This window comes from Dermacentor variabilis, chromosome 1 (genome assembly GCF_050947875.1).
Source record: "Dermacentor variabilis isolate Ectoservices chromosome 1, ASM5094787v1, whole genome shotgun sequence".
NCBI classification, from domain to species: Eukaryota; Metazoa; Arthropoda; class Arachnida; order Ixodida; family Ixodidae; genus Dermacentor; species Dermacentor variabilis.
The window spans coordinates 121,007,662-121,021,583 of record NC_134568.1 but is presented as its reverse complement, the minus strand read 5'-3'; the positions used below and the strand labels follow the sequence as shown (position 1 = coordinate 121,021,583).

Sequence of the window (13,922 nt, the reverse complement as noted above, 5' to 3'; positions counted from 1 at the left end):
TGATTATGAGGCACGCCGTAGTGCAGGACTCCGGAAATTTTGACCACCTGGGGTTCTTTAACGTGCACCTAAATCTAAGCACACGGGTGTTTTCGCATTTCGCCCCCATCGAAATGCGACCGCCGTGGCCGGGATTCGATCCCGCGACCTCGTGCTCAGCAGCCCAACACCATAGCCACTGAGCAACCACGGCGGGTAGTACAGTTTGCAGAACAGAATGATATGTGGATAATGACTACCTTCTTCCGCAAGCGGGATAGCCGAAAGTGGACATGGAGGAGTCCGAATGGCGAGAATAGAAATGCTATAGACCTTATACTCTGCGCTAAACCAGCCATCATACAAGATGTGGACGTGCTCGGCAAGGTGCGCTGCAGTGACCATAGGATGGTAAGAATTCGAACTAGCCTAGACTTGAGGAGGGCACGGAAGAAACTAGTACATAGGAAGCCGATCAACGAGTTAGCGGTAAGAGGGACAATAGAGGAATTCCGGGTCAACCTACAGGACAGGTATTCGGCTTTAACTCAGGAAGAGGGTCTTAGTGTTGAAGCAATGAAAGACAATCTTATAGGCATCATTAGGAGTGTGCAATAGAAGTCGGTGGTAACTCCGTTAGACAGGATACCAGTAAGCTATCGCAGGAGACGAAATATCTGATAAAGAAACGCCAATTTATGACAGCCTCTTGCTCTACAGCTAGAATCGAACTGGCAGAACTTTCCAAGTTAATCAACAAGCGTAAAACAGCTGACATAACGAAGTATAATATGGATAGAATTGAACATGTTCTCAGGAACGGAGGAAGCCTGAAAGCAGCGAAGAAGAAACTAGGAATAGGCAAGCATCAGATGTATGCGTTAAGAGACCAAGCCGGCAATATCATTACTAATATGGATGAGATAGTTGAAGTAGCTGAGGAGTTTTATAGAGATTTTTACAGTACCAGTGGCACCCACGACAATAATGGAATACAGAATAGTCTAGAGGAAATTGAAATCCCACAAGTAACGCCGGAAGAAGTAACGAAAGCCTTGGGAGCTATGCAAAAGGGGCAGGCAGCTAAGGAGGATCAGGTGACAGCAAATTTGTTGAAGGATGGTGGGCAGATTGTTCTAGAAAAACTGGCCACCCTGTATACGCAATGCCCTCGTGACCCCGAGCGTACCCGAATCTTGGAAGAACGCTAACATAATCCTAATCCATAAGAAAGGGGACGCCAAAGACTTGAAAATTTATAGACCGATCAGCTTACTGGCCGTTGCCTATAAAGTATTTACTAAGGTAATCGCCAATAGAATCGGGAACACCTTAGACTTCTGTCAACCAAAGGACAAGGCAGGATTCTGTAAAAGCTACTCAACAATAGACCACATTCACACTATCAATCATGTGATAGAGAAATGTGTGGAATATAACCAACCTGTATATATAGCTTTCATTGATTACGAGAAAGCGTTTGATTCAGTCGAAACCTCAGCAGTCATGGAGACATTACTGAATCAGGCCATATGTAAAATACTGAGATATCTATAGCGGCTCCACAGCCACCGTAGTCCTCAATAATGAAAGCAACAAAATCGCAATAAAGAAGGGCGTCAGGCAGGGAAATACGATCTCTCCAATGCTATTCACAGCGTGTTTGCAGGAGGTATTCAGAGACCTGGGTTGGGAAGACTTAGGGATAAGAGGTAATGGAGAATAGCCTAATAACTTGCGATTCGCTGATGATATTGCTTTGCTTAGTAACTCAAGGTACCAATTGTAATGCATGCTCACTGACCTGGAGAGGTAAAGTGGAAGGCTGGGTCTAAAAATTAATCTGCAGAAAACAAAAGTAATGTTTAGTGTCGGAAGAGAACAGCAGTTTACAATAGGTAGCGAGGCACTGGAAGTGTTAAGGGAATCATCTACATGGGCAGGTAGTGACCGCGGATCGGGATCATGAGACTGACATAATTAGAGGAATAAGAATGGGCTGGGGGGTGCGTTTGGCAGGCATTCTCAGATCATGAACAGCAGGTTGCCATTATCCCTCAAGAGAAAAGTGTATAACAGCTGTGTCTTACCAGTACTCACCTACGGGCAGAAACCTGGAGGCTTACGAGAAGGGTTCTACTTAAATTGAGGACGACGCAACGAGCTATGGAAAGAAGAATGATGGGTGTAACGTTAAGGCATAAGAAAAGAGCAGATTGGGTGAGGGAACGAACGCGAGTGAATGACACCTTAGTCAAAATCAAGAAAAAGAAATGGGGGGGGGGCATGGGCAGGACATTTAATGAGGAGGGAAGATAACAGATCGTCATTAAGGGTTATGGACTGGATTCCAAGGGAAGGGAAGCGAAGCAGGGGGCGGCAGAAAGTTAGGTGGGCAGATGTGATTAAGAAGTTTGCAGGGACAACATGGCCTAAATCAGTGCATGACCGGGGTAGTTGGAGAAGTATGGGAGAGGATTTTGCCCTGCAGTGGGCGTAACGAGACTGATGATCATGACGATGATTTTTTCCCGTAGAATTCTTCTTGCTACGATGAGATATGCTAAATCTCGTTATAATATGTAATCAATTCTGTATTTTGTTCTGGTAACATTCATTTCTTGTTGCTTGTATACTACCTTATTATATGCTACGGTTGCTTTGAGATTTTAAGTACCGTAACAATTCTTGTACAGGAGGTCCCCTATACAGTGTCTATCTATGGGACCTCCTTTTGCATACTAAATACTTGTAATTTGACCCAACTTCAAACAATAAATTCTGATTCTGAAATATCAGACGCTCTAACACTTGAATGAGCTTTTTTTTACAGAGGTTGTGTTCGATTCAACGGCATTTAACTCCGCACAGACATTTTGCATAGCGTACCCCCAATTTTTGATAAATTTGCTCTTGGTAGCATCTATAGCTTAGTGGCAGCGGGCTCAATCCTGCCCCACTAGTTATAGAGACACTCATAACGCTTTATAGTGCATGCATACGTAATGTATTGCTAAAGGGCCACTCTTCCTTTTTCCGCGTGGGTTGGCACGCTGCATAAAGTCAGTATTATGAAATTAAGTGAAAGCCCCCATTACCCGTCTATATTTAACTTTATCTACACATCACCCGTTACCTTGTCCTTAGAGTCAATAAACTTGAAGAAGCTTACTGCGTTACTTCAGTGAGAAAACCAGGCGAACCTTATATATCACGCATGAAAAAGTAAAAGGAAAAAATGAGGGTTAAATAACAATTCGTAATGCTTCTAAATAAACCAGAAACGTTGAAACTTCCTGACACATTGCACCTAAAATGCTGCCTGTTTCTTCAACATATAAAATGTCTGCTATTCTTGCGCCTCCCGGAAAACGAGTAGTAAGGTAGCTCTTATTTGTAAACAGCCTGAAAATGAAATCTATAAAATGAAAGTGACACATGCCTGTAAAAAAGAAAGTCAAGTCAATGTTCTATTGGCATTGAAATAGCTCTGCACATCCGACGATGGTCATTTCAAGAACTTACCTGTGATAAGTCGTCATTACACAATGAAATTCGACAATTATACTCGTGAGAGGTTTCATGAGATTTTTGACGGTGATAAGCTATTGAGATCGCAGCGTATGGGTACTATCTCTGGACGGGGATTCAATAGTTCCAGCATTTGATAATCCAACGATTTCTCGCCGTAAGGCACATTAATCGTTGGGCGCGGCTGATTATAGTACTTTATCCTGACCTCCCCCTCGTCCGTAGGTTAAATATAGCAAGCTGACTGTGTTTTCAAATAGGTGTACAACGGCGCCAAAAGACTGGGCATGATGCAAGTAGCGCAAACTGACAGTTTCTTAGGGTGGGAACCGCCCAGCGTTAGGCCTTCTCCGCCACGCGAGCGTGTATGGCGAATCCCACGCGTCGTCCGCTACAGCGCGTCCCGAAGAGCCACAGAATACAATCCTCTCTGGCCAAGCAGGAGATACGTAATAAAGAAAAGCATTACTTACGCGACCACTCAATTAAGAAAGAAAATTTAGCTTCAACTGTATTTTTGTTGGACTTTCCAGCGTGCAGCCGAAAGTGCGCGAAAGTGCACTTTCTCAGTGAACTCAGTAGGGTTGGTGACTGCGGGTGGTGAGTGCCTGCCTTTCTTCATTGAGGTACTATCACCAGGCTTTTCGTAATATTTGGGTTGTACAGAGCGGTGATTAAGCACCGTGAGCGCATGTACTTAAAGTACGTCACAGTAGTTTTGTAGTGACGACTTTGTAGCGCTAAAGGAGTCATAAACCTGAAAGCGCCAAAGCAACCGAAATCACTGCAGCAGGCCGGAGAGTTGGGCCTAGAGAATGCGGAGGCAAAAAGAAAACCAGACGCCACTGAGGCGATCGATGCAGTCGGGGCAGACGACAAAGCAATCACAGAATACTTGGAAATGGTCGCGGAAAGGAAAGAAATTCCGGCGGCAAGAACCCCAGTTGAACGCGACGTGATGCGAAGCATTGTCGTTTGGTTAGAAGAAGGGTTCTCACGAAACTAGTTTATTTTCTGGAGCCCAACGGTGATAGCAGTTGCAACGTTTGCATGAACTGGTAGTACGTGCAGTGGGAATGGCAAAGTGGTTGTTGAAGGTGAAATGTTGAAGACAAAAATTTAAGACCTAGAGATGATAATGTGCAACTCCGTGAACCGTAGCAGGGATTCTGTGATTAAGCCGACGTTTTGCTCTTTGTACGTGGCCGTCCGGTTGCGAGTGACAGTCGGGCCGGTTGAAATTGAGCGCTGCACTCGCAACATGGCACTGCGAACTTGCAATACACATTTGACTGTCATTTCGTGCGTCTAAATTAACGAGAAATCTATCTTTTATTTTCAGCGAACCTGTGGTCCTTATACGTTTTCCTCACGGGTGCACATTATAGCACAGATGCACATTACTGTGACATAGAATTATTTAGTGCCCATTGGTTTCATTGATTTGTAGCGTTCACGCTCGGCGACCTATTTCTGTTCCAGTATAAGACAACGCGGTCCTGATGTGTCTGAGCCGCATAATGACGACGAGCGGCCTCGGTGGGCTTACGATTACGTTCCTAAAACTCGAGTGGGGTGAGAAGCTTGTTGGAGCGAGGAATTGGGCAGGAGACAGTCCTAGAGCGACGTGGAGACTCTACGCAGCTCCCAGAGCGCACGGAAGCGAGAAAGAGAACCTCTGTCTTATAGAGAGTCCTGACGTCACTTACACGCACCTAGGAAGTCTGTGTCGTCCATCATAATTTATATGGCTAGACGTTTAGGGCTAACGTCTACGTTAACAATCGCCACTTTTGGAAGGAGCCCCGTGCGCTTTTCCGGGAACTTGAGCAGTAATGTGTCAAGCAATCAGTCATTGCACCATAGGCGCCGACTACGGGGAGGCTCCGGGCACCGAGCCACCTTCGGAGTTTCCCGGGGGGGGGGCTAAGCCCTCCCCCCCCCCGGCGATGGCGAAGCCACCCCCCCCCCTCCCCACTTAAATGTGCCATTGCCAGAGTTTTGTCACCCACATCATTTGAGGTTTCTTTTGCACGACCTTCTCACTTAAAATTTTGCTGTGGCTAATAGTAGTACCATGACAAAGCAGTAGAGTGCTTCGGACTGCAACAATTCTTTCGCCGGCTGCCTGAAAATGCTAGATTTTGAGTACAGGACAGAACGGGCATTGATGCTGTTGCTAGAGGGGCTGAACTCACGGAAGAGTGCGCGTGGTTGAGCTCCCGAGAGCAAAGTTCCTGCATTACAGGATAAAGAATCGTCGAGGCGTAAGACGGAGCAATACAAGCCACGCGAAAAGGTAAACACGCGGGTTCGTGAGATGCAGGCATCCGTCGGAGAAGCTGGTGAAGGCAAATGACGAAAGAATCGGAGCTTAGGGCAGAGCAACGGAAGAAAGCTTTAGAACCTAGAAAACCGACCATCTGCTGTAACTGTCAGAAACTAGGTCACGTTGCGGCAGGCTGCTGGACGCCACGAGTTGTTTTCTCGTTTGTGGGGAAGATTTATCGAGACGAGAGGAGGAGGAGGAGGAGGAGGAGGAAAAGACGGGATATCGCTTGCCGTAAGCGGACATAGTCTTGCAAAAGTTGCGGAGGCTCCTGTGACCTCACGAGCGCTAAAGGACAGTTGATGACAATACGTGTCATGCGTTCTTAGAGATTTCGTCACAATATTCTACGTCGTCCATACCGAATTTCTAGAACACGGTAAGCTGACCGGACAGAAAATATGGATCAGAAAGGCAGTTAATAACCCTAGCATTTGTCTTTGACTGGCGCAAATAAGCATTCAGGGTCCGTGTAGGACCTTGCTGACAGACGTGACTGTGTCACGGGACGTCTCTCTCAAATATCCCTACGTATTTTTCAACAGATCTGCAAAACATTTGAATGAGCCAGGCGGCAGCTTGAAGGGTCCGAAGAATAGCGAGGAAAAGTGGGACGCGCCACTTGGGAAGAGCCCGAGAAAACGATTACCGTAGCTCTCAAATGCAAAGCCCTGAAACGGAAGGGCAAGAAAAGCGCTGGCTTTCGTAAGCCCCACACAGCAGCTGCACAGGCGTCAAAAAAGAAAAAAGAAGCTGTTGATGAAAGCAAAGTGGAACGCAAGTGGCTGACGGCGCGTGAGGCCAGGCGACTAAGGACGTGTCTGCAGTGGCAATGCAGGCAAACTATATTCAACTAAGCTCTACAGAAATGAAAGCAGATCTGAAAGAAAGCGCGCCAGACTAAACAGGGCGTGTGACTTGAGGTGACGAAGCCTTGAACTGGGTCCTGCCGAGCCTGAGCGCGATGCCGTTGTGCACATTGACGTTTCTGTTCCTTTCATCGCTCATCCTATTGGCGCTGCTCTTCAGGCGTCGAACTGTGCGTGTCTTGCTTTGGGCAGCAACTGCAACGTACTAGCTAGCCTGAGCACGACGCCATTGTGCACATTGACGTTGCTGTTTCCGTCGCCACTCGTTGTGTTCACGCTGCTCTTCGGGAGTAATAACTATGCATGGCATTTCCATAACGCTATCAGAACACAAAGGAAAGCAGTTGCTAGGGGGGCTCTTCTTTGACATATGAAAGCGTAATTACGTCACTCCTTGCTTCGTATGCTACAACTGCCGCTTCCCGGCAACTGGAGCTTATGCAACTGTAAACTTTACCGAGAAACGCTTGCGGGGAACGCTACGCGCGAAGGCGAGCTTTCTGGTTCTTTTTTTTTTGCCCCTGCACGGCCGCAGCCGCGGATGCGTGGAAGCGAGCTTCACCTGGTTGTTATGCAAGAAACCTAGCGGCGCACGCGGTGCGCGCCTCCCGCGGTGATTGGTTGAGTTTTTGCCCACAGACACGACAAATGCATTGGGGCGTAGAGGGGTGCAGCTTGGCTGTAAAAGTAGAACGCAAAACCGGGGCTAGTCGCGCGTTTGCACCATGGAAAGCTTAAAAGAGATATATGCCCTCGCCTTACCGCTGTTGGCCTGCTCTAGTGACTCCCTCTGCGATGAGTGGACCGTAGTAATTTAGGCGATGAAATTGTGACCCGAGGTAGTAGTTAGCACATTTAATCTCTGCCCCGGGTGTGCCATATGCTAATACGAATACTGTTCAATTTGCGTAGTTTTTCTAGTCGATGTTTGTTTTTCATACCGCTAGCATTCTTTCGCAAGCTCACCCAGTTTGAGGTATATATCTAGCCTGTTTCACATACCCATCGACCCAAGTTGTCTACTTTTTTTTTATTGAAGTGAATATTAGGAGAGGTTGGCGCCTTTATGGTGGCACCGGCTACTCCTTGTCACTTGGCAAAGGAAATAAATTTGCGTAGAAAGGGAGAATAGCGACACGAAATAGGGCACTCAGTAGAACACTGGATGAATAAAAAATATACAGTCCAACAGTACATGAGTCGCAAAGTTCTGTGCATTAGTTCAGTCCACGTACGCATACGTAAAGTCAGATATTTAGAACAGCCATAACACACAACACATGTAATGCACTGCAAGTACAGAACAGAATTATACATATTGCATAGAAGTTGCGATCGCCACATAAACCAATTATGAATCACGAACAACGTTTATGTTACTCATTTAGCGCATTCGGATCATCGGATACCTAATATTTTCCCAAAATGTTGGTCTCCTCTAAAAACTTTTTCAGAGCAAGAAGCGCTCTTTTTTGAAGGCCCGCAGTTGGCCATGGGCCAAGTATTTTTTTTAGAGTGAATGGTCTTCTGTCTAATACCAACAAATTTGCTTGCAGTACCCGTCTTTGCGGATTGTATTTAGTGCACTCGAGGAGAAGATGATGCACATCTTCGTCTACATGGCCACAAGAACACTGTGGACTAGAGACACGTTTTATCCTGTACAAGAAGTGTTTAGTGAATGCAGTACCAAGACGCAGGCGGTGTACCAATGTTTCAAATTTTCTGTTGTCTCTTAGATTTTCCGGCATTGTTAAGTTTATACATGGGTCTATAAAGTATAACTCAGAGTTTTTAGTTTGCTGATCAAACCAGGTAGTTTTGCTGAGGCAACAAGAAATCTGTCTCAGGAGCAGACGGACTTCACTACGCAATAGAGGAAGATTGGTTGTCTCCGCGTTATTGTGCGCCCGATTCGCAGCTGCGTCCGCTGCAGTAATTCCAGGAATATTGCAGTGCCCAGGTATCCACTGGAATGCAATTACGTGGTTCATTGCGCTTGCTTTTGTAAGTTCTTTGAGTGTCTCATACAATGGCAAAGTGTTCAAAGAATTTTTCTTATTGCTCTGTAGTAATGTGAGAGCGGCTTGCGAATCGCTAAAGATAACCCATTTTTGCGAATGTTCTTTTGATGCTATGAAACGCAAAGCACACAGGATTGCAAACAGTTCTGCCACGGTGGAAGATGTCTCTCGGGATAATTTAAATGTTTGCTCTAGCGCTCAATGTGGAATGACGAATGCTGAAGTCGAGGAATTATTATGACACGAACCATCTGTATAAACGTGTATGTACTGGGGATATAAGGAGTAAATTTGGAAGAGTTCCAGTTGTTGTGCGGCTACTATGAACGTGTCTCTCTTAGATATAATCCCGTCAACCGATAATTCTATTTTAGGACATGTTAACATCCAGGGAGGGTAACAAACATCCACTTTGCATAATTCAAATCTTGGTAATAATGCTTTATGTTCTCGAACAACATCGTGAATTTTGCTTTTGTTTCTTTCGGTAAGCGCGAGGTTTAATGGATGATTCTCGTGTTGGGTTAAGATGCGATAAATATGTCGGCATGTTTCAACCGTTCGTATGACTGGAAATGGTGGGTGACGAGCTTCAGCAATTACTAAAGAACTCGAGGTAGCCTGCGGAACCCAAAGACACACTCGCAGCCCTCTTGCCAGTAAACGTTGAAGACGTTCCTCAGAAGTTTGCGATAAACCATGGAGAATCGGTGCCGAGTAAGCAATTTTTTGTTTTATGTGTGCGTTATGAACTTGTAGCAGCGAAGAGACTGATCCCCCCCACGTTGTGCCTGCGAGTCGCCGAAGTACGTTTATTACTGCATTGGTCTGCTTTTCAATTGCGCGGATGTGTGAAGCCCATGTTAGCTGGCGGTCAAGAATAATTCCAAGAAATTTATGCTCTTTCACAAACATCAAAGTTTGCCCATTAAGCGTAAGTTGGAAATTATTCAGCTGTCGTCTAGTAAAAGGAAGTACGGCTGTCTTTGCGTATGAAAGACTCATGCCTCTTTCTTTTAAAAAGGTGTCGATACTATCAAGACCCTCTTGCAGCGTTGTTTGAATGTCTTGTATATGAGATCCAGAGGCCCATATGCAGATGTCATCTGCGTACAGCGAATACTGTAGACCAGACGGGAGTTTTAGTGGCAAGGCTGCCATGACGCAGTTGAATAAAAACGGACTGAGAACACTGCCCAGCGGAACGCCCTGTGTGATGCTGTGATAATTACTCGCGCCTTCGATTGTTTCCATAAATATTTTTCTGTCTTTCAAGAAATTTGATACCCATCGTAGTGCTCGACCGTGTAGGCCAAGCTCTAACATACCAGCAAGGATGTGTATGTGACTTACAGTGTCGAATGCTCTTTGAATGTCTAAAAATACTGCTACTGTCACATTTCCGCAACTTCGTTCATGTTCGACGCATGTGGCAATGTCTAGTACTGAATCCATTGTACACCGATTTTGTCGAAAACCGGTCATGTAATTGGAAAACATATTTGTGTGTTCACACCACCACTGCAGTCGACGGTCTATCATCTTCTCCATTAGTTTGGAAAAGCAGCTTGTGAGGCTGACGGGTAGGGAAGGAGTCAAGACAAAGGGGAGTCTTTCCTGGTTTTAGTACTGGAATTACCCGCGCTAATTTCCATGAATCTGGCAGAGTCTCTCTTATCCAGATGTCATTAAATATCTCCAAAAGAGCCATTCTTCCTACAGGACCTAGGTTCTTTAACATGATATACGTGACACCATCTGGGCCTGCGGTTGTCTTTGTACGGCATGACGAAAGAGCACATTTCAATTCATTTAGACTAAACTCGCAGTCAAGTTGAGGATGTTGTGACATAAAGCACGCACGAACTTTCTGTTCTGCTAGTGTTATCGAACTTATAAATTGTAGGCAAGTGAACGGAATTCCTGGTCTGGATTCGTCAGCAACAGATGTTTCCGGAATGCTTCGAGCTACGGCAAAGGCTCGGAAGGGATGGCTCTGGGTAACTGGACCACTAAAAGATCGGACAACTGACCATATTCTGGGAACTGGAGTAAAGGGAGACAACGACGCGCAGTATTCTCGCCACCTTCTCGTACCTAATTTTTGTAAGCGTCTGCGCGAAGTTGACCGAACTTTCTGTGCCATATTGTAGTCATCCAGCTTTCCACTGCGGCGGTAAGCCCGTTCTGTGCGTCTTCTAATTGCTCTTAGACATTCATATTCCCCGTCGACTACAGTGTATTCATTTGGAACAATGACTTGCTTTGTGCAGATCTCGTAAGACACACAAGATATTTGCAAAACTTTGAAAGCTCGGATTTTCGCCCAATGAGTTACTTAAGTGGTGCCGAAAACTTTGCCAATTAGTATATTTTGAGTAGCGCCGGGTCCCCTCACTCCGTATGAGGCGATGTTTTACCAGGATCGGAAAATGATCACTACCGTGCGTTTCTATGTCCGTTGACCATTCAACGCCATCAAGAAGGTCTTGTGAGCAGAGCGTGACGTCTATACAGCTTGAGTAACGAAACCCCCGCAAGAACGTTGGGGAGCTGTCATTTAACACGATAAGATTACTTTTGTCTGCGGCAGACTCTATGATGCTCCCACGGGAATCGTTATATTCACTGCCCCAGATGGCGTTATGTGCGTTGAAGTCCCCACAAACCAGCACATGGGAGTTTGCGATATCAAACACATTCACCAAGCTGTCTACTGATATTTTGCTAGCACATTGTAGATAAAGACTGATCACTGTGACGCTTGTATTTCTGAAACATATCTTGCATGCTACGAACTCCGGTATATTTAAATCGCTCGACTGTATTAAATAGGACGGCAGGTCCTTTCTCGCACATAACATCGCTCTGCTACTTCCAGCAATGCGCGATGATTTATATATAACTTAGTTCGAAAGACGAAAGTCATCTCTTACGCCTGCCTCCTGTATACATAAAACAGGAAAGTTATGTTGAGCTAGTAGTTTGCGAAAATCAGCTGACTTATTTCGAAGGCTATTAGCATTCCACTGAAATACGAAAACATTGTTGTAACGATTATTCATTGTAAGCCTGCCGTGGAGCTGTTGGTGGTTGTGGAAGCACCAACGATTCCATAGAAAGAAGTGCTTTTACCTCTGGTAGGTTGTTTGCTTGTGGAATGGCACTTAGAATTGCACGCAGAGCTGTGAATAGCATGGGCAGGATCATCTGGGCTACGGGTAAAGACGCGTAATCACCAAACGACGCTGAAGCTCCATGCGCGCTCGAAGCAGGTCGCTGTAGAATTGACTGAGATGGTCGCTGGGATGACTGGTGTGGTTGAGGCGAATGCTGAGGTAGTCTCTCAGGTGTTAAATGAGGTTGCTGTGTCAATGGCTGAGGGCGTTGCTGAGAAGGTCGGCGAATTTCACTCGAAGCCTGGGCAAGGTGAGTAGCATTCTCTGAAGGTGGATCATGCCGCTCGCTGTCAGAACGTTGTTGACCTGAGTGCTTTAGAGCTGCAGAATAGCTCATATGGACCCCTTGCTCTCTTTCTTTGTTAGGAGTTGGAGGCGCACATCTTACAGCATCAAGGTTGGGTGGGGGCGCATTGCGAGAAGGCAGCCTTCCATATTTTAACTCATGTCTGCGTAACCTTGAGGCAGCTCTGCTCTGAGGGCACCCGGAGTAGAAGCTGTATGGTTTCCGCCACAGTTGGCACACTTTGGCTGACACACAGACTTGCACTCTGAATGGTTGTGGTTTTCTGAGCATATCTTGCAGCGACGCTGACTGCGGCAGTTCTTCGATAGATGTCCAAATCTCTGGCAGTTGTAGCATCTTAGAGCAGGGCCATGATATTCTTCTACGGGGTGGCTCGTGAAACCTAAATGCACTTGTTGCGGCATTGGTTTGTCTTCTCTGAAATGGAGGATGACGGTTCTCAGAGGGCGTGATTCTACCGCTCCGTCTTCTTGGCGATTGTAGCGCGCCTGACGACGGACAGATGTCACTCCAAAATCCTTCAGGAAGTCAACCAGTCGTTCTTCCGTATACTCAGTTGGCACATGGCGTATCTTGCCAACATTCTTGGTATAAGACGCCGGAATGAATGGCTTGACTTCCAAACCAGCAACTTCGCTCATCGACAGTAGATGTCTTGCAGATGAGACTGAAGTAACGTTCACAGAGAAACTTCCATCTCTATTCATGCGGAAAGACTGCACTTTTTCTTTTGCTGCAGAGACAATTTCCGACGCAGCGCGGTTTGGATTCACTTGCCAGAAGTTGCGTCCTTGCTGTGATGGTCGAAAAACAACTGCAATTCCCTCAGGGCGCTTCTTTTTATACGTTACCAAGGAGAACGGCGTCTCATCGCAGTCTATATCTTCATCTTCACTTAGATCATAGGTAGATGTTTTGTCGTCGTCAACCCGTGGTTTCTTGACTTCACATTCGCTGATCTCAGCCATATTCCCTGAAGGTGCGCTGGAAGGCAGGGCGGCGTTGAAAACTAGCGTCGCCGCCTTGATGACATCGGGCGCATCATAAGAAAGATTGCTAATTGCATTTACGTCACCAGTCATCTCGAAAGGCGCGTTGCCAGTTTTATTTATAATATTTTTATTTCACAAGCTTGTGGACTTGATTCTAAATGCATTGTTTTGATCGTATCTTTGGCTTCAGGGGATAACTGGTTCTATATGTTTTTTTTTTGTTTTTTTTTGGGGGGGGGCGGTTACTAAGACGTCGCACCAACTGGAAATCGAGAACGGGGAAGTTCGATTATAGAAATAATGGATGCACAAATAAGCTAAGATCTACTAGTTACGGATTAGATGAACTAGGCAGAATGATACCGTTAACCGCGGTGGTGTAGCTTGGGGCTCTGGCGTTACGCTGCTACGAGCTAGGTCGCGGTTTCGATCCCGGCCGCAGTTGACGCATTTCGACAGGGGTTGAAAAGCAAGAACGCTCGTGTAACTTGTTTTAGGTGAACGTTAGAGAACCCCATCTGGTCAAAATTAACCCGGAGCACCCCCCTACGGCGTGCCCCATATTTACACCATGGTTTCGGCACGTAAAACCTAAGAATTTAGAAACGCTCCAATTTCTCGTAAGTAGCTAATAATGAAACGTCTGTTCTCGAGCACAGCAACTTATATCATAGATTCTGGTGGTATCGAATCGAATAGTTGCCTTGCGCGT

General features: G+C 45.9%; 1 protein-coding gene across 1 annotated transcript in view; it reads right to left on the bottom strand.

Moving 5' to 3' along the window:
- LOC142582722 (neuromedin-K receptor-like) overlaps positions 1 to 13,922 on the bottom strand; it is a 71,685-nt gene that overhangs the window by 46,732 nt on the left and 11,031 nt on the right. The gene's annotated exons all lie outside the window — the stretch shown is intronic.